At 42.6% G+C, this 24,236-nt stretch overlaps 1 pseudogene; it reads left to right on the top strand.

The window, feature by feature from the left end:
* Nucleotides 1-389: 389 nt before the first annotated feature.
* Nucleotides 390-795, top strand: LOC101123939 (protein chibby homolog 1-like; annotated as a pseudogene).
* The last annotated feature ends 23,441 nt before the right edge of the window (nucleotides 796-24,236 follow it).

Below are 24,236 nucleotides of genomic sequence, written 5' to 3'. Positions count from 1 at the left end.
GCCAGAATTTTGGAGATATATATATTAGTTCTTATATATATAATAGCTCTTATCACTATGATATATATATATATATATATACACACATACATAAACATAACCTTCAATTAGGGCTAGGAAGAGTTGCTGAGAGACCAAAAGTGGGTGTGAGAGTAAGAGAAGAGTCAACAACAATGTCTCCAGCATTTCTGGAGACCTTTTGTCTTCACTTCGCTTATTCCCAATTAATAATTAGAATAATCCATGAGGAAGGCTGGCAGGCTATGGTCACAGTGGGTGATGGGGACCTGGATGGGGTCCTTGCAGGAAGTCTTGAGGTATGCTTGGACCCTGGCTTCTGGGACATGTCAGGAGAAGGGAGCATTGGCTTTTCCATCATCAAGCCAAAGATGTCCCTCTTTGGGGGTATCTTTAGTCCCAAGAAGATGCCTCCTTGGAAGTCTGCTTCTCTCTCCAACCTGCATTCCTTTGATCAGTCAACCCAGGAGGTGGAGCTGGGCCTGGACTATGGAATTCCCACTGTGAACCTGGAAAATGTTCATAAAACAAAAACAAACACAAAGCCAGAAGTTTGAAAATGGCTGGTGGATAGCAGAGACAGCGATTAGTGGAGGTGTGGACCGGAGGGAGGCCCAGTGCCTTCACAGGCAGAACTAGCAACTGGAGGAAGAGAACAGTCTCTTGCAGCTGAAAGTGGACATCCTGCTGGACATGTTTTCAGAGACCACTGCTAAATCCCTTTTAATGGAGAAGGAATTGGATGCATGGAAGAGTGTCAGCCAGAGGAGAAAATGAAGACCCTAAAGACATTCGTTAGGAGAGCAGGGAGAAAGCCACTGATCAGGGGAGTAGATGTGGCTAAGCAGGGTTTTTTTATTTGTTTTGTTTTGGGTTTTTTTTTTTTTTTTTTTTTTTGCGGGGGGTAGTGGTTGTTTGTTTTTTAGCAGACTAGCGGATTAGGTCCTGGGAGACAGTATCATATAATGTAGCCAATAGGCACTGATATCCTTGGGTTGGCAATAAGATGGTGAAATTTAATGGAGGAAACCAGGCCTCCAGGCCAGGGCAGTAACTGGGAAGTCACTCCAGATGCACTGCTAGGGATGCCATCCTGTAAAGAAAACCTCAGGGAGATCTGGGGGTGATGATAAGCCTTGGGGTGCCCTCCACACATGTAAGCATGCAAATGTCCGTGTCCCAGAATCACCATGTTGGACAGACACCATCGGGAGAAGCAGCTGGATCTCATCATCTCATCCCCTTTAGTGTTTGGGGCACTACGCCAGTTCAAAAGAGCCCGTATTAGGGCTGCTTGGATGAGTGGCTCTCTTGGTTCTCTGCCCCTCTGACCACTCTCTCCCTGTCCTTACAGAGTACTTGTTCCCCACATCCACAGCCTCCTCGGCTTCCGCTTCCCAACAGCATGCACCAACCTTCCACTGCAACACTGTATTTTGTGCTACTTCCTGTTCACAGTACTTCTTTTTCATTAAATGATTGATGTTAAAATTATTTTTAAGTCCGTGAAAATGAAGTCTCGTGTTTCTTTGAGTCAGTTTCAGAATTTCTCTAGAAATGTCTTTCTTAGGAATGTCACCAGTCAATCCTCCAGCAGTAAGAAGGCCACCCTCTCTAAGGAAATAGCCATTAAAATCAGTGACTCTGGAGCATTTTGTCGAGCAATGCTGTTTCTCCAACATTTTAATTGCTTTCATCAATTCCCATCTGAGTTCTTTTTAGCTTACATCAGTGATCTTCTAGGCTTCCTTATGATCAAAGGAGAGGCTTCCCAACAAAATGCAAATCTTACTACCCAAGACACATGGCAAGGTGTGTGAGAAGAGAAGTATGGAGAACCTGTAGAAGCACTGGAAGCCACTTTGTCACCTCTGCTCAGATAAATATACCTATAGAAGTCACTTCAGCAATTGGACCCCAAGCAGCCTCCAGTAGAAGCACAAGCACTGCTCTGGAATTCAGCCACCTGGAGTCTCAGGAAAAGCACCCACCTGCCCCGTGACTATGGACAACCACTACGCTTTAGTGCTCCCATTCCTAAATCTCTTAAGGAAAATATTAGATGGTTCTTGAGGTTGCTTCCAACACTGATATTCTATATTGCAGATACAATCTAGCTAGATTTTATGAATGCAGTGGGGTAGAAAGTCAACACTATCAAGTTTTCTCTCCTCCCATCTTATCCAGAGATTTGTATTCTATGAGCAGAGCACCAAAGACAATCACAAATAGATAGAATTCACCCAAACTCTTATGCCAAATCTTCTCTTACCCTACTGATGTCTTTCAGCAAAAAAGGCATGAATATTGTCGGGCCAAAACTTTAGACTTAAGGGACTGGTGCTGCTAAAGGTCTGACATGGCCTTATAAACTTCTCTTTCTCATTTTTCTTGTATTTTTTGACTAATCCATTCAGATTTCCTTAATATATCTTCAATGAGTATATAACGCTTTTTTAAAGGACATGTTTGACTTTATACCTGGCCCCTTTATTATTGTATTAGCTATTTGTTGCTGTGTAAGAAAATACCCCAAACTTAGTGGATTAAGAAAGCAATTGCTTGTAAGTTCACAGTTTCTGTGGGTCAGAAATTCATGAGGTCATGGTCAAGATGTTGGCCGAGGATGCAGTCTCATGTGAGGGTTTAACCGGGGTTTCTTCACATGGCTGTTGACAAGAGGCCTGGGTTCCCCACCAAAGGCACCTCTCATTAGGCAGCTTGAGTATCCTCACAGCATGGCCAGCTTTCCCAGAACACAAGAAATCTAAGAAAAAGCAAAGAAGAATCAGTAGTATTGCCTTTTATAACCTAGCTTTAAAGATCACAAGCTGCCATTTATACCTTGTTCCATTCATTAGAAGCAAGTTGCTAAGCCCAGCTGCATTCAAGGGGAGGGAAATAAGGCTCTATCTTTTAAGGGAATGTCAAAGAACTTGTGAACGTGTTTTAAACCAACAGATTATAAATATTTTTAAAATACTCAGAGGAGTATTTTTAGAACTAGAAGTAGTTCTAGGTTCAACTAAAACCTCAGGAAGCCATGAGTAAACTTTAGAACTAGAAGAAAGCATTAGAGAGTGTACATTATGGCCCCATGGGAAAATGTAAAAGTAACCAAAGGCAGTATTGAGTCTAATGAAAACATAGTATCCTAGGAAGAGCTCACTTGTAGATGTGACAGCCCTAAGCTTCAAACTCGGCCTCCCATTTCTAATTGTGTGAACACTTAATTTCACCATGCCTCAGTTTCCTCATCTATAAAATGGGAGGATTAATACTTATTTTATAAGGTGTTGTAAAGATTAAATGCAATATTTTATAGAAAGTTACTAGCACAAAATCTGTCACATAGTAGGTGCCCAATAAATCTTAGTTTTCTTCCCGATTTACTTGCTCCGCTAACAGGTGGCAGAGCTAGAACCAAGGTGCTAATACCCAGATCTGTGCCCTTTCTAGTACATATTGTTGAGTTACTTTTCATTTTTCTTATTTGGATATTACCTGGGTGTCTTTTATTAGCCCTCTTGTTAAATAACTTATATTGATCATTAAGATTTTCATTTCTCCACATGCTCTTAATATGTTCTTTAAAGAAGAATCTGCCAGTGTGATTTGTAAATTGGTGAAACAATGTAATAGGGAGAGTGGGGGCACTACCATATCAAGGAACTGGTATGTACCCCCAACAAACCCAGTAGCCAGAGTCAAAGTAAACAGACCCATATGTCCATATGCCAAGCAAGAAGCTTCTACTGTGAACACCCAGCAGGACAAATTAAACCTCAGCCAGCCAGGAGTTACCCTCCATTGAGTTGGGAGCTGGACAGCTTGGTGAACAAGGTGTTCCTCTCCAGCATCCTCTTGTGGAGATTTTAGCTTTAACTCTTTGTTAACCTCTCTGCTTACCTATATGAGTATGATGCCACTCTCCCAACACTCTGACCCATTTTACTAGGTTACTATTTGTGGTCCTTGGAAGAGCTCTGAAAGTTTCACTAAACCCTCTGCACTTCCTTTTCTGACTATATGATAGCCTTCGATGCCTTGTTAATCTTGATAAGGAACTAATCCCCACACCCCGAAAATCATTCTTAGGCAAAGGAAACCATCTGAAGAACCCAGAGACTATCCCAAAATTTTTGCACAAAACCACCCACAGCTGTTTTGCGATAAGTGACAGCATTTAATTTCATGAGGAAAGCAAAAGAATGTTCTGTTACAGACTTTGCAGATTGCCTTTGCAGGGGTAGTTGTGCTTTTCGCTACTAACCATCCATTCTCCTTTGAGGCCCTCACTCAGCCAACTAAACAGCTACTGCATGAGAATCACAGAAAGACCTTCCCTGACTACCCCAGCTAAAGCACTCTTTTTCCACACCCCACCTGATCCCCTGGCGTTTTACTCCATAACATCTATCACTCTCTGAAATGTTCTTGTGCATGGTGTATGTGGTTAGTTACTTGTTCACTGCCTCTCTCCCGACTAAACTCTAAATGATACAAATGTAGCCACCCTCTCTCTCTTATTATCCATAGCATGCAGAAAAATCCACCTAAAATATAATTTGATCAGTGGATGAGTAAATGAACACATAATAGCTGAATGTATTGACTGTTTTACAGTATTATCAGTGCTTTTTATTTAATCTTCAAAATAACCTGATAAGTACTATTATTATTCCCATTTTATAGAGGAGGAAAGTGAGCCCCAGAGAAGTTAAGTTACTTGCTCAAAGTCACCATTCCAACAAGAAAAGGAACTAGACTTTGAACCCAGACATCATGCTCAAACTATAAAGGGGTCCCTTCAATACTCACCCTCTTTTCAGCCTAGCTCTGAACAATTTGAGAAATAAAACAAAAGAAGAATAATGGGGATGGAAATGTTATCTTTATAATTGATGGAGGCCAAGTTGGAAGACATTGAGTATTAGGCCTTTCAGGAAAGTAGACGTTAACATTGAACTCCAGATCTGGCAGTCCTGTGCTCTCAGCCCTGGGAAGCAGTACAGAGGGGTCCTGCCGGAGGGGCTTACATCAATGAGGGAGCAGAGCAACATGCCCAAAAGGAAAGAAGGAACCAAGCAAGCCCAGCTATTCTTCTCAAATTGACCAATCAAATAAGCCATCCCACCTCTCTAGGGCAGAGTTGGTAAAAGGGCACAGGGAGGTCACAAGTTACATTCTCTGAGTTCCCTTCACAGGAAGAAAATGACAGGATTGGGGAGATCACATCATTCTAAGAACGCCTCATGAGTATGGGGGGAAGAAGGGGTGCATGCACAACCACACGCATATGCAAAGGCATAACCAGCACTGCACATCCCACAGAGTGCCCTGTACACCATTTTTGCAGACTTCAGCTTTAAACCAAAGTTGGGACAATTGTCTCAACACTGACTGATATTACACAGCTAACTCTGCCATGGGTGATTTGTTGCCTCTGATGCCCAGATAAATACAATTGGAGCAGAATTTAAATAAATGCCGTTTCTGTAGTCTCTGGAGCACTGATTTTAAATAAGGCTATAAAGGAACTCTGGGCTGGGGGAGGGGGCAGGAAGAAAAGGTAAAGTAAAAATTTTTAAATGTGAGTGTGAGACCATCTGAGATGCCTAGCCCCAGTGGAACCACCCCACCTAGTAGCCCAAGGAGCAGGGATGAACTGTCTCTGCTGAGTCCTGCCCAAATTCCAGACCCACAGAAGCGAGAACCATAAAATGGTGGCTACTTTGAGCCAGTGATTTGGGGGGTAGTTTGTTACACAGCAATAGATAACTGATACAGGGGCAAATAGGTGCAGTATTCTGTGCATTTTATTTGATTATGAAATTTTTCTCCATAAGACTATTCTACCTAACAGATTCTTGGAAATGCTGATCTAAGTAGTTAACATGATGGACATGTCTAAATCACAGTGAGACAACTTCTTAATAAGTGATTGCTGTGGCCTCAGAAATTTCCTTTTTAAAAGGTCTGTTAGTCTTTCATTATCTGCCATTAGTTTCAAACACCATTTTTACAAGTTATTCATTCATTCAACAGATACTTGAGTGCTAGAGCGGATCATGTTTTCCGAAGCTAGCCAGAGCAATACCTCCCATCCCACACAGCCTGTGTCCAGCGTGACCTTGACACTCCTCTGTCAAGTGGAGGGGTCTGTGTCCCTTTTCTGAGAATCAGAGAGAGTGTGACTTCCTGAACAATAGAGTACTGTGAAACGAATGTTGTGTGACTTCTGAAGCTAGATCATTAAAATGCCAAGCACTTTGTCTTGCTATCTTGAGACACTTGCTCTTGGAGCCCAGCTGCCGTGTCATGAGGAAGCCCAGCTAGCCCATGTGGAGAGATCATGTGGAAGGATCACAGGTAGCTATCTTGGCTGACAGTCCAACTGAGGCTCTGACCAATAGCCAACACCAATCAACAAACACATAGGTGGATGCCACCCAGTAGGCACCTCTGGGTATTCCAATAGCTAGTTAATGTGTGAATATTCTGGCTGACAGTCCAGCTAAAGCCTCAACCAACAGCCAGAATCACCCAGTCGTGTGAGTGAAGACACCGTTAGATGATTGCAGCCCTTAGACATCTGGTCACACCTGGCTTCTTCTCAAATATCATGGAGGCCCCAGATATCATGGAATGGAAACAAACCATTCCTGCTGTGTCAAATATCTAATTCATAGAATCCATAAATAAAATGGCTAGGTTTTGGAGGGGTTTGTTAATGCAACAATAGCAGCTGCGACTAGTAGGAATGTGCCCACTGTGTGTAAGGCACTGGGATCGATGAGGTGGAGAGTAGAAAGATATTTAAGACCTCAGAAATGTATTGTTTTAAGTCTATACTTTTTGCGTTTTTTTTTTGAGGCAGAGTCTCATTCTGTCATCAGGCTGAAGTGCAGTGACACACTGTCAGCTCACTGCAACCTCCTCCTCTCGGGTTCAAGTGATTCTCGTGCCTCAGCCTCCTGAGTATCTGGGACTACAGGTGCATGCCACCATGCCCAGCTAATTTTTTTTTTGTATTTTTGGTAGAGACGGGGTTTCACCATGTTGGCCAGGATGTCTCGATCTCCTGACCTCGTGATCTGCCCACCTCAGCCTCCCAAAGTGCTGGGATTACAGGCGTGAGCCACCACACCCGTCCTAATTCTGTACTTTTACCTATCCAATTTCACCATCCTTCTTATGTCAACTTAAATGTTTCCTCCTCTAGAAAGTTTACCTCATATGCCATTCACTTTCAGACTTCTGAAGTTCTCCTACTGTGGCTTGTAACACCTAGGCCTACCACATCATAGCTTCAGCAAGTTTTTCCTTTGACTGACTCTCCTTGTCTATTTTCTTCTGATCCACAGTAGACTGCAGGCTTCTGGAGGATAGACAGTGTCCCTACTGTCCCTTGTTTCCTATGATAATTCTCAGCAACTAGCTCAAATCTGATACATTTGCTGAAAATATTCCATGTATTTGTTGGAAAAAAAATGAAGGCACTATACAATAGGTAAATAAATCAGTCTGCTTTGCTTTTCCTCAACTGTCTTCCTATAGATACGGAGATGAATATTATTTTCTCTCAAAAACAAGAATATATATTTTTAAATGATATACTCTACACTTTATAGCCAGTCCTATCTCTCTCACTTCCAGCTTCATGCAGCCTATATGCCAATCATATCAAAGTCTTTGCCCTCTTCTAAATATCCATGGCCTTGTCCTTGTGCCTTCTCTTCCATTACTAGGAATTCTCCTCTTTCCTCTATCTGAAGAACTCCTATCCTTTTTTCAAGGTGCAACTTATATTATCTCCTTTGTGAAAATGTCTACAAATGTTAAGAACAGGATTCATTGTTATCTTTTGTCTGCCTATAGCATGTTTTATTTACCTCTGTTACTGTAATATATTCATTGTAATTATTTGTGTAGATTTGATTTTTATATCCAATTTCCCACTCTGTCTGTTCCACACTCCCATGGAGTTTGCCTGTAACCCCCAGCAGATGAAGGACTTCAGGTGCACTCTGTTTTTAGGCTACACTGTTGAGCTCCTCTAGGTCAAGACATTTTAGGACACTACTTTTAATGTTGGTCTTATTTTAGTCCCTTGAGCATAAGTCTCAGGAAGGAGGCAAAAAAGAAAAGCTGCATGATGAACTCCAGTTTTTCCCTTTTAGAAAAGCTCTAGCCAGGTGCAGTGGCTCGTGTCTCTAATTCCAGCACTTTGGGAGGCCAGGGAAGGCAGATCATTTGAGCCCAAGAATTCGAGACCAGCCTGGGCAACATGGTGAAACCCTGTCTCTACAAAAATTAGCATGGCATGGTGGTGCACGCCTGTAATCCCGGCTACTCAGGAGTCTGAAGCAGGAGAATCACTTGAGCCTAGGAAGCTGAGGCAGCAGTGAGCCAAAATCATACCACTGCACTCCAGCCTGGGCTGGTTTCACAGAATGAGACCCTGTCTCAAAAAAAGAAAAAGAAAAAAAAAAGTTCAATGACATTGGTCTGGGCAATGATGTTTTGGTTTTTTGTTTTGTTTTGTTTTTTAAAATAGAGCCTCACTCTGTTGCCTGGGCTGGAGTGCAGTGGTGTGATCTCGGCTCACTGCAACCTCTGCCTCTCATCAAGTGATTCTCGTGCCTCAGCCACCAAGTAGCTGGGATTACAGGCGTGTGACACCAGGCCCAGCTAATTTTTGTGTTTTTAGTAGAGATGGAGTTTCACCATGTTGGCCAGGCTGGTCTCGAACTCCTGGCTTCAAGTGATCCACCTGCCTCGGCCTCCCAAAGTGCTGGGATTACAAAAGTGAGCCACCGCACCCAGCCTATTATTTTTTTATGTGACTTCAAAAGCATGGGTAACAAAAGTGAAAATAGATAAATGCGATTGTATCAAACTAAAATTCTTCTGCACAATCAAGAAAACAGTCAACAGAGTGAAAAGACAACCTATAGAACGGGGTGAAATATTTTCAAACTACACATCTGATAAAAACTGATATGGTTTGTCTCTGTGTCCCTACCCAAATCTCATCTTGTAACTCCCATAATTCCCACATGTTGTGGGAGGGACCGAGTGGGAGACGATTGAATCATGGAAGTGGGTCTTTCGCATGCTGTTCTTGTGGTAGCGAATGGGTCTCACAAGATCTGACGGTTTTAAAAATGGGAGTTTCTCTGCACAACCTCTCTCTTTGCCTGCTGCCATCCATGTAACATGTAACTTGCTCCTCCTTGCCTTCTGCCATGATTGTGAGGTCTCCCTAGCCACGTGGAACTGTAAGTCCAGTAAACCTGTTTCTTTTGTAAATTGCCCAGTCTTGCTGGCAATTGCTGATAAAGTATGTCTTTATCAGCAGCATGAAAATGGACTAATACAAAAACTTAATATCCAAAATATATAAGGAACTCAAACAAATAAATAGCAAGAAACTGAATAACTCAATTAAAAAATGGGTAAAAGAGAATAGACAATTCTCAAAAGACACATAAATTGATGAAGGTATAGGAAAAAATGTTCGACATGACTAATCATCAGCGAAATGCAAATTAAAGCCACAATAACACACAACCTCACACCTGTTAGAATGGCTATTATCAAAAAGATAAAAGATTTGGCAAGGATGTGAAGAAAAAAATAAACCTCACACACTGTTGATAGGAACGTAAGGTAATGCAGCCATTATGGAAAACAGTATGGAGGTTCCTCAAAAAATTCAAAATACAACTACCATGTGATCCAGTGATCGCACTACTGGGAACGTATTCAAAGGATATGAAATCGGTATCTCCAAGAGATACCTGCACCCTCATATTTATTGCAGCATTATTCACAATAGCCAAGATATGAAATTAACCTCAATGTTCAACAGTGGATGAATAAAGAAAATGTAGCATTTATGTACAATGAAATACTATTTGACCTTAAAAAAATAAGGAAGTTTCATGCCGTTTCAAGGGAGTAGTTAAAAAAATAAATAACAAAATAAAATAAGGAAGGCCTGACATTTGCATCAACACAGATGAACTGTGAGGACGTTTCTTTAGGTGAAATAGGCCATGAGCAGAAAGGCCAGTACTGCATGATCTCAATCTAAAAAAGTCAAACTCAGGCCGGGCACATTTCCAGGCCCTGAGAGGACACAGAGGCCTGAAACCCTTTTCTGCATGGCCCGCAGCAGTTTAGACCTGTGTCAAGAGCTGGCAGAACTGGGATGTCTTGCAACTGGGATGTAGGGGAGAGGTGTTGGTCAGAGGATGCAAAATTTCAGTTAGATAGGAGGAATATGTTCAAGAGATCTATTGTGCAACATGGTAACTGTAGTTCATAACAACGTATTATATTCTTGAAAATGCAGAGAGTGCATTTTAAGTGTTCTCACCACAAAATGGTAAGTATGTGAGGTAACACATGCTAATAGCTTGAGTTAACCATTCCACAATGTATACATATTTTAAAATATCATGTTGTACATAATCTATAAAATTTTTATTTGTCAATTAAAAATTTTTTAATTATCCTTTTTCCCCCAGAATATCCTTCTATCCTCTTGTAAGTGATTACCCTACCTCCAAGCAATTCCCTCCCTCCATGCTAGGATCCACACAGCTTAAGTCTGTGTCTGAGATCTTCAGCACTCTTTTGGTACTTCTGTCCTCCACAGTGAGTCTATCTGCTCCTCGAGGGCCAAAACCCTGTCTTCAGTGTCCACATACCTATCTGAGCACTGCCATTGTACATGACCCAATAGGAGCTCAGTGGCTGAATAAATGATTGATGGTTTATAATACTTTTCAAAGTGCTTCTAGCTATTATTGCTATGCAATCAAATGGTTTTGACTCACAATTTTTAAATAAGAATAAAGACTAAAGTGATTTATACATGATCTCGGGATTGCTTGAAAATATCACATAGCATGCTTATTTTCTTCACCAGAAATGGATTTAGATTATACACATATGCTTATTATCCCCATTGTTGTGATATATGCATAATTGCTCTCCTCCAAGAATATTTAATCACAGTGGGTGCAGCTTTAAATAATATTACTTAATATATTAGAAATCCAACATCCATCAAAATAATGTGGCACTGCCTTATTTATGAGGTACTAGTCTACAGCTATATAAATGATATCAGATAGCAACAAAAAGGATAGATTTGACTTCTCATACAACTCTCCCCAAAACAGAAGCCTGACCTTAGCTCAGTACACTTTATGTTTGGTATTAAACTGATAACATTTCATCGGCAGCACATACACAAGACACAATGCTACAGCTTGCATAACACAGGATTTGACGTCCCTTTATCTCATCAGAGTTAGACTGAATCTTTTTATTCACCTGAGTGAAGTTCATTGGAATGCAATAAGTAAATTCTTTTTTCTGTAGTATTACACAATGTGGATAGTGTCTTAAATATATAATTTAAAATAAGTCTCTAATGTTTCCTACACTCACTTGGATGTGATGTAGGAGAGATGGAAAAATTTGCTCTTGGGTGTGGTATAGTTTATATGATTAAATGCTTTATTCATACTCATATGTCAATCTATTAGTGTGCTGTTAATTCAAATGTTACTATGATGTATTTTATCCCCATTAGCACATTCATCACAGGTGGATGTGAAACTTAGACAAAGGTGTATGTTCTCATTAATGATGAGCAGCCTATTCATCTTACTGGAATGTAATTAATGTTAGTTACAATCCTTAATTTTTCACTGTTTGTCATGATGCATATTTAGCATTTCTCTTGTCCTTTATCAACCAGCTCCTTCTTATCACACAGCTAATTCAAAAAGACATATATTTAACTAAATCTGGTGCTTCATTTTAAAAGTATTTTACTGTCTATGTTTCTTAATGTTTGTGGCAGTTTCCAAACAGTGGGACTTCATATTGGATGCAAAACTGCAAAAACAATATTAAGGGGATGATTTGGTTCACCTTTCTTTTAATGTATGGGATTAATATAATTCGTTTGCTAAATTAAATAAAAAGACTTTCCAAAGATGTATTTATTTTCTGCAGTACAGCATCAACTGAATAGAATAGTCTTTTAGGTTACAGCAAAGAAAGAGCATGTTAAAAAAAGTACATGCATTGCCATGTATTACACAGATGCATAAATACATACATATATCTAGTGTTCTTTCTATCTGTTGTTTTTATTAAAAGTGTTTTATATATGATAACTCATTTAATCTCATAATAATCCCTGTGAGGTCATAGTCCTATTATTATTTCCATTTTACAGCTGAGGTAACAGAAAGACAGAGAGGTTAAGTAACTTGCCCAAAACCACATAGCTAGTGAGTGTGTGGATCCAGGCCCAGAGAGCCTGACTCCAGAGCTCGTGGACTTAATTCTGCCATGCTGCCTCTCGTATTTATAACTCCTAATGAACTTCATCATTTAATGGTAGTATATTAAATATGCATGAAGTCTAAGCTAGGATTCTGATTTTACTTACATTCAATGATCTTTTTATCATTTTGCTTTAATTTTACTCTAATGACATAAATGTGTTGAGCGAAATATCTATACGCTATTTGCAAAACAATAAACTTTAAGCCCTTTGAGGTCAAAGAAGTCATTTTATGTGACTTTATCCTCCCTGTATCTACACGTGTATATAAATACAATACACATACGGTTGATTTCAAGCTACGTTACATCTCCAAGTTGCAAAGCCAGTGATAAAGCAAGCCAGAAAAGCATACCTGTAGGTGAATATTTCTCACAGAGAGAGGCCACTCTGACTCTGAGAGGGCTGTTGTCCTTCCCACTGGGAGTTTTGAAACCACTTAGGGACAGCAACCATTAATAGGCATTTTAACCAATAAATAAATTTTTTAAATTTAGGGTTCAAAGGAAAATGAGATAAATTCAGCCTCACACAGATTACAATTGTGAGGTTATGCTAATCATGTATCTTAAAGGTTTTCAAATGAAATTCAAGCGTTTGGCTGTGTCTCTTCTACTCCAAATATCTGTTTAAAATTCAGTATTGAATTGGTATTGAAATGGGTATGATATTTCTTAATATTTCTTACTCCACACTCAGGTTTTCAGAAACTGTAACTCTCTTTACTTTTCTGCAACTGAACTGAGTATCTGTCTCAATAGAAACTCAAGTCTTCCTTCTGTCCTCTAAAGGAAAATGTTTTTCAATTCATAGAAACATAGTCAGATCAGAGCTTGCCTAATGGATTCATGGTAAATTTGATCAAAGTAGAGTCTCCCCTTCACCCAGAGGAGGCAAGTCATCTATGCTCCCTCCCGTTGGGGGAGGCCTCAGGTCCTCAGCCTCCATCTGTCCACCGGGCATCTTCAGAATTGTAGGGATCCTGCCTGATTCTTTGCTGTCCTCATCTCTTCTTGCTGGTACCCACGAGCATGGGTGATGTTCCCATCTGGCCTCCAGCCATGGCACTCAGCCTGTACCTGTGACTGCCTTCCCCTACACCAGTTGTAAGACATCCCAGTTCTGCCAGCTCTTGACACAGGTCTAAACTGCTGCGGGCCACGCAGGAAAAGGTTTCAGGCCTCTGTGTCCTCTCAGGGCCTGAAAATGCTCCGGGAGGTGGCCTCAGCCCCAGCTGCCCACACGCAGCACAGGAGTAAGAGGCCACCGTGGCTACACCCCCAGCTCCGCACTGCCTTGCAGGCCAGGCAAGTAGAGCTGCTAACTTACCTAAGGGTCTGTCACCTGCGTGTACGGGACACAGGCACAGCGTAGAACCCCTGTGGGAGAGACGGTCACTAACTTCTAACTATTTTGATCTTTAACTCTTGGGGGAATACAGTTGGTAGCAGAGAGGCTGCTTCTACCCTATCGTGTATTCTACCAAATAGTTCCTGTCTCATACATGAACCCCAGCTTAGATCTTCATGAAACCTTCACCCCCACCCCATCACTTCCTAGGGCCAAAAAACCGCCTCCTACCTAATGGCATAAATGGGTGTGAGAAAACTGCAGGGGAAAACGCTGTTCTGTTATCCCTGTCACAGTGCCGCAGGGAAAGCAGCAACCGGATCTTTAATTGAATGTGTCACTGAGCTCTTCTAGTCTAGAAAACAGCCAGGAAGTGGATTCTTTGTCCTTTCTTGTGTTTATTAGCCGTCCCAGTGCACTGGCTCCTTCTCCTTAAAACAGCCTTCTGCCTTTTGTTCTGTATTCAATTTGTTTTCCAGTTTCCTAATGCTGATGTTTGTTCAAACCTACAGAAAGAATATGAACTACTCCCCTACACCAGGTCATGCCTGGCCGAAGTGACAGAAAACCCTTTAGAAAGTACATCAAGAAACTGTAGTGATCTACTGTAATTTTCTTGAGTTTAAATGCAATTTGGGGGCTGGGCGCGGTGGCTCCCACCTGTAATCCCAGCACTTTGGGAGGCTGAGGTGGGCAGATCACCTGAGGTCAGGAGTTCGAGACTAGCCTGGCCAACATGGTGAAACCCTGTTTCTACTAAAAACACAAAAATTAGCCTGGCCTAGTGGTAGGCGCCTGTAATCCCAGCTATTCAGGAGGCTGAGGCAGGAGAATCTCTTGAAAACAGGAGGTAGAGGCTGCAGGGAGCCGGGATCCCACCACTGCACTCCAGCCTGGGCGACAGAGCAAGACAGTCTCAAAAAATAAATAAATAAATAAATGCAATTCGGGTGTAACCACTGCCATGCTGTGTACATTTTAAATGAAAAAGATATTTTAGTAAATATCTTTGTGGCCAAACATAAATTATTTCAAACCACACCCACATTTAACTGTTCTCTGTTCTCTCTCTCTAGCACCCTTGAATACCGCGAATCCGAGAGCACTAAGAATTGTCTGACTCACAAATAAAGATTGAGCACCTCTTGTCTTAAAATAACTGATTGTCTGCCCGTAAAGCCATATAACCCCACACATATACCATCGCAGGTTACCATGAGCTCATGAGATGAATCAAAGACCACCAGAGAAAGTTGCTAGCTGTCCATTTTACAGTGTCTGCTTTGTTATATGTGGACTTTGCTTTTTTCTTCTTTACTTAACGTTCAACGTAAACTTCTCATTCGCTGGAAAATTATTCACAGCACATCAATAAAGGCAATGAGAGTCTTAGTGTTTTTATTTTATAGGCATTATATAAGCCATCTGATGTACACCCCAAGGAACTGAAAAGTGGAAATTATTTGTATCTCTATTTTAGCAAAAAACAAAAAGTGGGGTGGAGGGGCAGGCACCTATTGGTTGACTCTCCTTTCTGACCTCAGGTCAGGAGGCTGTCAGGCTAGAAACACAGATCTCCCTGCTACCAGTGTGTGCCTTTGAAGTTGTTCCCCTCCTGACTCACAGTGCAAAAGGGTGCGCCAGCCTGTGTACCAGCTCCGAGGTGTGATACTACCTGTTCTTGTTTAATTCACCCTCACCTGGAGGTTAACTAGCCTGATGGCGGCAGTGTGAGATCGTGAGAGCCACAGACCATGCCATCCGGACAGCTGCTCCCTGAAAGGAAGTGGTGGCCCTCCTCTGGCTTCCTGCCATTCCCAGGGTGACCCATGTGGAGCAGTGGTGGTCTGCTGATGTTGCTGCCAGGCAGATTTAGGTGAATCAATCTCTCTGCATGGAGCTTTCAACCAGTGTGTATGTGCTACACACCGAGCCCTTTCTTCCCCTGTCCCAGAAGAGGCTTCTCTGTTGGAACGAGGCTCTAAGCTTTGTACAATCAAAAGCCTTTGATTAAATCGGACCCAGTTCTTCTACTTGCCATGGCATTGTGTGACCCGGGAAAGCAGCAGGGCTACAAAACAGCCCAATCTGTCACTAGGTGGGCTGACCAAAGCAGGGCTAAACACACGGTTGATTTCAAGCTACGTTACATCTCCAAGTTGCAAAGCCAGCGATAAAGCAAGCCAGAAAAGCATACCCGTAGGTGAATATTTCTCACAGACAGAGGCCACTCTGCCTCAGAGAGGCTGTTGTCCTTCCCACTGGGAGTTTTTAAGCCACTTAGGGACAGCAACCATTTGAACAGAAAATTGTTCCTGTTTCTAAATGATTTTTAGAAAGAAAGAAAGAAAGAAAGAAAGAAAGAAAGAAAGAAAGAAAGAAAGAAAGAAAGAGAAAGAAAGAAAGAAAAAGAAAGAAAGAAAGAAAGAAAGAAAGAAAGAAAGAAAGAAAGAAAGAAAGAAAGAAAAAGGGAGAAAAGAATCTCTCAGGAAAGATACTGCTTTTCTGACATCTAATCCATAATATACACATATGGTGACACACAAAAAAAGGCCAGTTTATAAGAATTAAAGAGGTATCTGCTCACTCTGCTCTTCACTAGCCGCTGGTGTCACCCCACACACTGTTTTTGTCCAACAGTGGTATGTATCCGCTCCCCTGGCCTCTCAGCCCAGACAGAACTCAGGGGAGCTCCAGCTTACACCTCTCTTTGCCAGAACTCCACCTAACCCACCTCCTAAGAGCCAGAATGAGACGTGGGTTTCCTGGGTCATGACTTGGGACCACTTTAAGTCGATGTCCTTTAAAGAATCACTCAGCATTCATATAGTGAAAAAAAGAGAGGGCTGCATAGGAGAAACGAATAAGAGGACACCGTGACAGTCCTTTGCATAACACCAAAGCCTTGAACTTAGCTGGCCTCCCCTTCTCGGGGGCACTTTGTTCACCACTTGTGGTTAACTCAAGCATGCTCTTTGCACCAGAGAGTTCTCCAAACCTTTCCCCCACCCTAAAGGGTACATCAACAGATTCCTTCCAGCAGGACACATTATTCTCCCTGAAATGCATCCTAAATACAATTTACTCCATCCCTTCCATTTCTACTCTGTTTAAAAAGTCCTTAAAAGTGGATGTCTCCAGGACCACCTGCCCAGTTCAACCCTCATTCCAATTCTCATGTTCTATCCTACCTCAGCTCTGAATAGAGCTGAGATCTGACCTGGGGTGGATTCCATGGGGAAGAACTGAGGGATCCAAGCAGTAACAATTGAGGAGCAAGTAAGGAGAGGACACTAGTATCAGAAGCAAAGAGCATTAACAAGGTGAGGAGCCACCTACACCCTGCACCTCTCTTGAGGCTGGGATAAGGGTTACAGTCACTGGAGGGCTCTGAGGTAGTCTTGCCCCCTAAGACTCCCTGAATCACCTTTGCCACACAGACAGCCCCACTCCCTCCCCAGGATGAGAGTCACCCACCCACCCATATAAGTCTGGTCTTTGCAACAAATGAAAGGATGTATATTCACTTGAGCTCAAGTTTCATCATTTCTTGAACCCCTTGGTGTTAGAGTTCCATTTTTTTTAATGTTGACATTTGAATATTAGTATGTATTATCAAGAGCTATAAAATCAGGAAGGATAATAGAACATCCTTATTGACACAGGGTGTGTCTGAGGGCATATTTGCAGTGAAGATTAATTTCTAACACATTTTCTTATAGGCGGCTGCTCAGTGTCACCAACCACTGGCTAATTCATTAATATTATTCAGCGAAAAACATTTCTTCCATTTCATTTGTTAATAAATTTATTTTCATTTTCATGGAAATCAGTCCCTTCCAAGTTCATTTAAGAGGAATATTTCATAACTTTCTAGTGCGGGAAGTATTTTTATTTAAATATTTGCAATAACTAAATGGAGGACTTAAACCTCTCATCTTTAAAGGTATTTTCCTTGTGGTTCGTGAATGCTTTGTGGTTATAAAAGATTGTGAAACTATTAAACATGACACAGAAAATTAAACAAAAAGGAAATTAATTTCAGTTACATTGGCTCCATTGGTATTATTTATTATAAATCAATTAAATAGTAGGAATTTATTTTTACATTTGAAAATGTATAAGCTTATCATCTGCCTCGTACAGAAAGAAATAAATGTCTGGAATAATAACATCAGTAGGGGAAATCGTGTTGCAAAATTTTTAATTATATGCAACTATTATTGAGTTTTTCTTAGTAAAAATAAATAAAAGGTCAAAAAAAGGTGGATTTGGTAGTGTGAAATGCTTCTAAGAGAAGTATTTGATGGAGTGTTTCATGACATCTTACTGCTCTGATAATGCAGCATTTGGGAACCATGGGTACTATGGAATCATGTCATTTCTACTTTGTAGTTTTCATTCATTTTTATACCCAATAGAAGAAGCAATATTTGTGTATGCCTGAGACTTGAATGATCGGGTCTTTGTCTTATTTTTTAGAAAAGAAGTCTTTTCCCCTATCTATTTCTAATGTATTTTGTTTATTTATTTTAGAGGCAAGGTCTTGCTCTGTCACTCAGGCTGGAATGCAGTGGTGCTATCTTGGTTCACTACAGACTTGACCTCCCGGGCTCCTGCCTCGGCCTCCCAAGTAGCTGGGACTATAGGTGCACATCATCACACCTGGCCAATTTTTTAAAAATTTTCTGTAGAGACGGCGGGGTCTCACTATGTTGCCCAGGCTGGTTGGACTCCAGGCCTCAAGTGATCCTCCCACATCAGCCTCTCAAAGTTCTGAGATTACAGGCGTGAGCCACTGCACCCAGCCCTAATATATTTTGGATGTAAATCATTTTGTTATTACATATGAATTCATTTTGTATGTACTCAAAGTACGTGAGAGAGGAAAAAGAAGCAATGCCTTACAATCAGCGCAAGTCACTGCACAGTGGCCGCCTGCAGTGGTGAAGTAAAGGGGCATGCAGGAAGCTGAATCCCAGGGCAAAACCAAGCCTTGGTCCAGCCTGAACAGAATCACTTTCAAAATGTCTTGGCATTAGTCAACCTGTCTTCTAGAAATACTTGTATATAATAATGAGAAAATGTTCATCGTGATTATTTTCAGTAGCATAGTACAGCCAAGCCCTCAAAAAGAGGAAGTTTTCATTGGTAAGGCATTTCATTTAAACATTGAAATCTGGTGTAATGTGAAGTATGAAATAAGTTTTGAAAGGAAGCTGATGATTAAGAAGAAATGCAGTGGGCATTTAATAACTGGAGGAACTGCGAGATAATTAACTGGCATGCATAAAGATTCATGCTTTATACCAAAATTTTAATTTTGCACATAAATGTGCCTGATGTAGGCAGCATTTAATCACCTAGCTGACAGGAGTAACTACTTTCATTTAACCTTGACTGAAGATCATGAATTCTAACAGGTTTAATTGGATACATCATTTAACAGAATGAACAGAGCAAATTTTTCTCAATTCATAGGTTCTGATTGACATGCACCAGCAATAAGGCGTTGCACAATTACAGCTGCTCTGCATTCCTGCCCTGGGCAGCAATTGCCATAGTGATGTGACACCACTGGATCACTGTGGCACGGGAACGATACTGAATCTCCCCTTGTTTTGAAAAGGGCAATGCTTTAAAAAAGAAAGAAAAAAAAAGGAAAGAAAGAAGGAAGGAAAAAAAGAGAGGGGGGCTGGAAAAGAAAGGGGCTTAGACTCTTAATTTTTTTTCATATTAATCACATTGATATGCACATCCTGTAAGGGAAGGGGTAGGTCTTGTTATCAGCCACATGGAAAAATGGGGGAATAATGGAATGGCATTATCTTTTATCTGTTTAGCACAGTTTTTTTCAGAGTGTCAAAAAAGTCTATAGTTACACGAAACAGACTCAAAAAAGAGGGCCTAAAAGCAAATCATGCCAGCTTGAAATCTCCAATCCTTCTAAAGAAACTGCAGTGTGATGTGGGCTCACGGCGCTACTCTCTATGCTGGGAAAGCTGCTGCTGCTGCCGCCTTTACCGGGAGTGTGGGCATCTCTGCCACCAGAGTTCAGAGTTCAACTCTCCCCGGGGGACACAGACCCTGGGCGTAAATGAGGGTAGAAGACAGGATTCAAAATGATCCTCTTTCTCTCTCTTCCTTTGCTTCACTTACAAAAACCCAAATGAATCAAGGAGGATGAAAAGCAAGAGAAAGTGATTTTCCAAAATAAAATTATAAACCTTTCTGTAAAATGTTTATAACCTATAAAATGAACAATATCCAACCTTCGGAAATTGCTCATGGGGCTAAATCCTATATTTCTTGGCCAATCTCAAATACCTCAAATATCTTTATAAATATTCTAGAAAGAATCAGAAAATTTAGATCTCAAGAAACACTCTGCAAGTTCTGTTAGTTTCAGATGTGGGAAAAAAATGTTAAAATACTTATGTAAACTATCGCAAGAACAAAAAACCAAACACCGCATATTCTCACTCATAGGTGGGAATTGAACAATGAGATCACATGGACACAGGAAGGGGAATATCACACTCTGGGGACTGTTGTGGGGTGGGGGCAGGGGGGAGGGATAGCATTGGGAGATATACCTAATGCTAGATGACGAGTTGGTGGGTGCAGCGCACCAGCATGGCACATGTATACATATGTAACTAACCTGCACAAGGTGCACATGTACCCTAAAACTTAAAGTATAATAATAATTTAAAAAAAAGACTTTCCTCTACCAATCAAACATGAATAGTTACTAGAATTCTGGCACTCTTAATTAAAATAAAATTTAAAAAACATTAACAGTTACTACTGTTTCTTCTTTTTTTATTTTTTGTGGAGATGAGGGTCTCAACACGTTGCCTCGCCTCAGCCCCCTGAAGTGCTGAGATTTCAGGTATGAGCCACCGCGCCTGGCCCACTGTTGTTTCTTTTGTTGTTGTTGTTGTTGAGACGGAGTCTCCGTCTGTCGCCCAGGCTGGAGTGCAGTGGCACAATCTTGGCTCACTGCAAGCTCCGCCTACCGGGTTCACGCCATTCTCCGCCTCAGCCTCCTGAGTAGCTGGGACTACAGGCGCCCTCCATCACGCCCGGCTAATTTTTGTATTTTTAGTGGAGACAGTATTTCACCGTGTTAGCCAGGATGGTCTCGATCTCCTGCGCCTCGGCCTCCCAAAGTGCTGGGATTACAGGCGTGAGCCACCGCACCCAGCCCCACTGTTGTTTCTTTGCTTTCCACTCTTTACCCTTGGTCAACAAACCTGTTCAATTATCAAAATCCTCCACTCCTGCAGGCTTGGTGTTTGCACCCTCTGCCTCTCTCCCCATGTGACTGTCAGTAAACACTGATGTGCTCATATGTTGCCCTTTTACTCATCATCTCCTCCTCACGCCACCCCTGCAATACTACCCAGACTGGGGGCCCCTTGACCACGGACACTACATCCTACGTGTCCATATCCCCCCTTCCCAGAGGGGTGTCTCACGGCTAACCCTGAGGGCCACAGTTTTTCAGTGAGTGGGAATGGGGGCAGGGCGGACGCTCAGAGTAGAGAATCAGAAGCTCCTGCTCTTCCTCACCTGTCTTTCCCTTCCCCTCACCTAGTCTTTCTGCCTTCTCTCTCCCTTTTTTCTTTCTTTCTGTCTCTCTTCTAAGCCTTGCAAATATTCATTCACTCAGCAGAGGTTTACTCTGCATCTGCTACGTGGCCAGGCCTGGTGCTGAGCACAGGGGCCTCCAAGATGCCTAAGACAAAGCTTCCCTCCCACAGGAGTCCCACGGGGAAGACGGGGGAGAAGCATGTCATGACAGCATAATGCTGTTTGTACTGTACTGATGAGCAACAAGGCTGTACCACTCAGCAGAGGGTGGAGATGTGACGACCTCTGCCTGGGGTTCCCGGAAGCTTTTGCGAAGGAGGTGGCATACTCAAATGAGGAGCTACTTTGGAAGCCTGGAAAGTTAAATAGAGAAAACGGCATTTGCAAGATTCTCGGGTGTGAACTAGCATGACTTAGGTTCGGTATGGAAAGTAATTCTGCGAAGCAGGGGTAGAGGCAGGGTAGGAAAGACGTGGAGTGAAGCTGGAGGGGTAGACAGGAGCCAGCCCGCAGGGGTCCCAGGGCGGCCAGCCAAGGCATCCGCGCTCTCCCAGAGAGGCCGGGGAAGGTGGAAGAGGGCTGGCTGGAGGACTGGCCTGTGTTTTGGTAGTGTAATCCCGATCGCTGGTGTGAGGAACGGATTTGAATGAGAAAAGAATAGCGAAAGTCTAGAAAGGGATTTCAGATTTCAGCGGCTCCTGCACAAGCCCTCCCCCTCCCCTCTCTTCTGTGGCCATCCCACCCCCTTACATTCCTGAATTCCTGTGTTCTTTCTTTCCTTTCTCTTTTCCATTCCCACCTTTTCCCTTTCCCTCCAAAATAAACTCAAATAATCTTCCAAAGAATTTTTGAACAAAAATCTTTGAAATTTGGTAACAGTCAGTAAAGAGGTTCAAGTCTCCAGAGCATCCTGCAGTTCCAGCAAGTTCCCTGCTCTTCTCCGTTCCCACCGAGGAGAGGGTAGGAGGGAATGGCCCAGCAGGAAGGACTTCGGTTAGAGACTAGGAAGACAGTTGAAGAAACATCTGGGCCAGGCCGGGTGCTGTGGCTCACGCCTGTAATCCCAGCTGTTTGGGAGGCCGAGGCAGATGGATCACGAAGTCAAGAGATCGAGACTATCCTGACCAACATGGCGAAACCCCATCTCTATTAAAAATACAAAAAATTAGCTGGGCGTGGTGGCACGCACCTGTAGTCCCAACTACTCAGGAGGCTGAGGCAGGAGGATTGCTTGAACCTGGGAGGTGGAGGTTGCAGTGAGCCGAGATCACACCACTACACTCCAGCCTGGGCAACAGAGCAAGACTCCATCTCAAAAAAAAAAAAAATAAATAAAAGAAAGAAAGAAAGAAAGAAAGAAAGAAAGAAAGAAAGAAAGAAACATCTGGGCCCAGTCTTCCCCAAGGGCTACGGAGCCATGGAGACTGCTGAGGAGACTCCTGTCCCCTGCCCCCAGCATGGGGTCCCCATGGGCTTCCAGGGCACCTGGGCTGAAGCCAGGACCCTCATCCACATAGTGCCTGCCCTTGGTGCTCTCCCTTCCTCCTGACCCCAAATATCAGGTGCCCTGCACACTGGCCCACCTTAGTTGCCGAACGAGGTGTCACCCTGGTAAGGTTTGGATCTGGGTCCCCACCCAAATCTCATGTTCGATTGTAATCCCCAGTGTTGGAAGTGAGGCCTGATGGGAGGTGACTGCGTCACAGGGTGGATCCTTCATAATGGTTTAGCACCATCCCCCCTTGGTACTGTCTAGTGAGTGAGTTCTCATGAGATCCGGTTGTTAAAAAGTATACGGCACCTCTCTCCCCACACCTCTTCCTCTGGCCACCTAAGATGTGCCTGCTTCTCCTTTGCCTTCTGCCATGATTGAAAGTTTCCCGTGGCCTCCCCAGAAACCATCATGCCTCCTTGTACAGCCTGCAGAACCGTGAGCCACCTAAACCTCTTTTCTTTATAAATTACCCAGTCTCAGGTATTTCTTTACAGCAATGCAAGAACAGATGAATACACACCCCCACTGGCTGACTATGAGGCAGTAAGAATCGAAGCCCCGTTCTCTGGCAGGACACCAACTGCAACTAATTCCAGGAGGAATGGGGACCACTGTCCCTTCAGGTCCATTATTCCAGGGAGGATTGAAATAAAAGCCTGGCTCACTACACTCTCCTCCCCTCTTCCCAGGAACAAATTATCTGGGCTTCTCGGTCCCTCAGGCTCAGTACGGCCCCAGTGAGCCATGAATCCCTTGATACTGATATTCTTTTCCCTCATGTACACATCAACCCACCCCTTCACTGAATTGTGAGGGTGTGAGGTCAGGGGCCAACTTATCCATCTTTTTACCATCCTCCCCTTCAGGTTTATAGCACTGTGTCTAGCTCTTGGTAGCTGTTAGGGGTTGAATTATGTTCCCTCAAAATTCTGTGTTGAAGTCCTAACCTGTAGTACCTCAAAATGTAACAGTATTTGTAGATAGGGTTTATATAGACCTTTACATTTTAGCAGAAGTTAAAATGAGGTCCTTGGGATGAGCCCTGATCCGATATGACTGGTGTCCTTATGAAAAGGGGGGATTTTGAGACAGACATGCGCACTGTCTCTTTAAGGAGAACGCCTCGTGAAGACGAAGGCAGAGGTCAGGGTGATGCTTCTACAAGTCAAGGAACAGCAACGCTTGTCAGCAAACCCCCAGCAGCTCGGAAGAGGCCTGGAGCAGATCCTCCCTAACGGGCCTCAAAAGGAACGAGCTCTGCCGACACCTTGATCTTGGACTTCTAACCTTCCAGAACCGTGAGACAATTAGGTCTCTGCTGTTGAAGCTGCCCAGTTTGTGGTACTTTGTTATGGCAGCCTTGCAGAGGAATACAGCAACCTATTTGTCTAATAG

Source organism: Gorilla gorilla, chromosome 11 (genome assembly GCF_029281585.2).
Source record: "Gorilla gorilla gorilla isolate KB3781 chromosome 11, NHGRI_mGorGor1-v2.1_pri, whole genome shotgun sequence".
In the NCBI taxonomy this organism is placed as follows: Eukaryota; Metazoa; Chordata; class Mammalia; order Primates; family Hominidae; genus Gorilla; species Gorilla gorilla.
The sequence above is the reverse complement of the archived record's forward strand: the minus strand, read 5'-3'. Positions and strand labels throughout refer to the sequence as shown.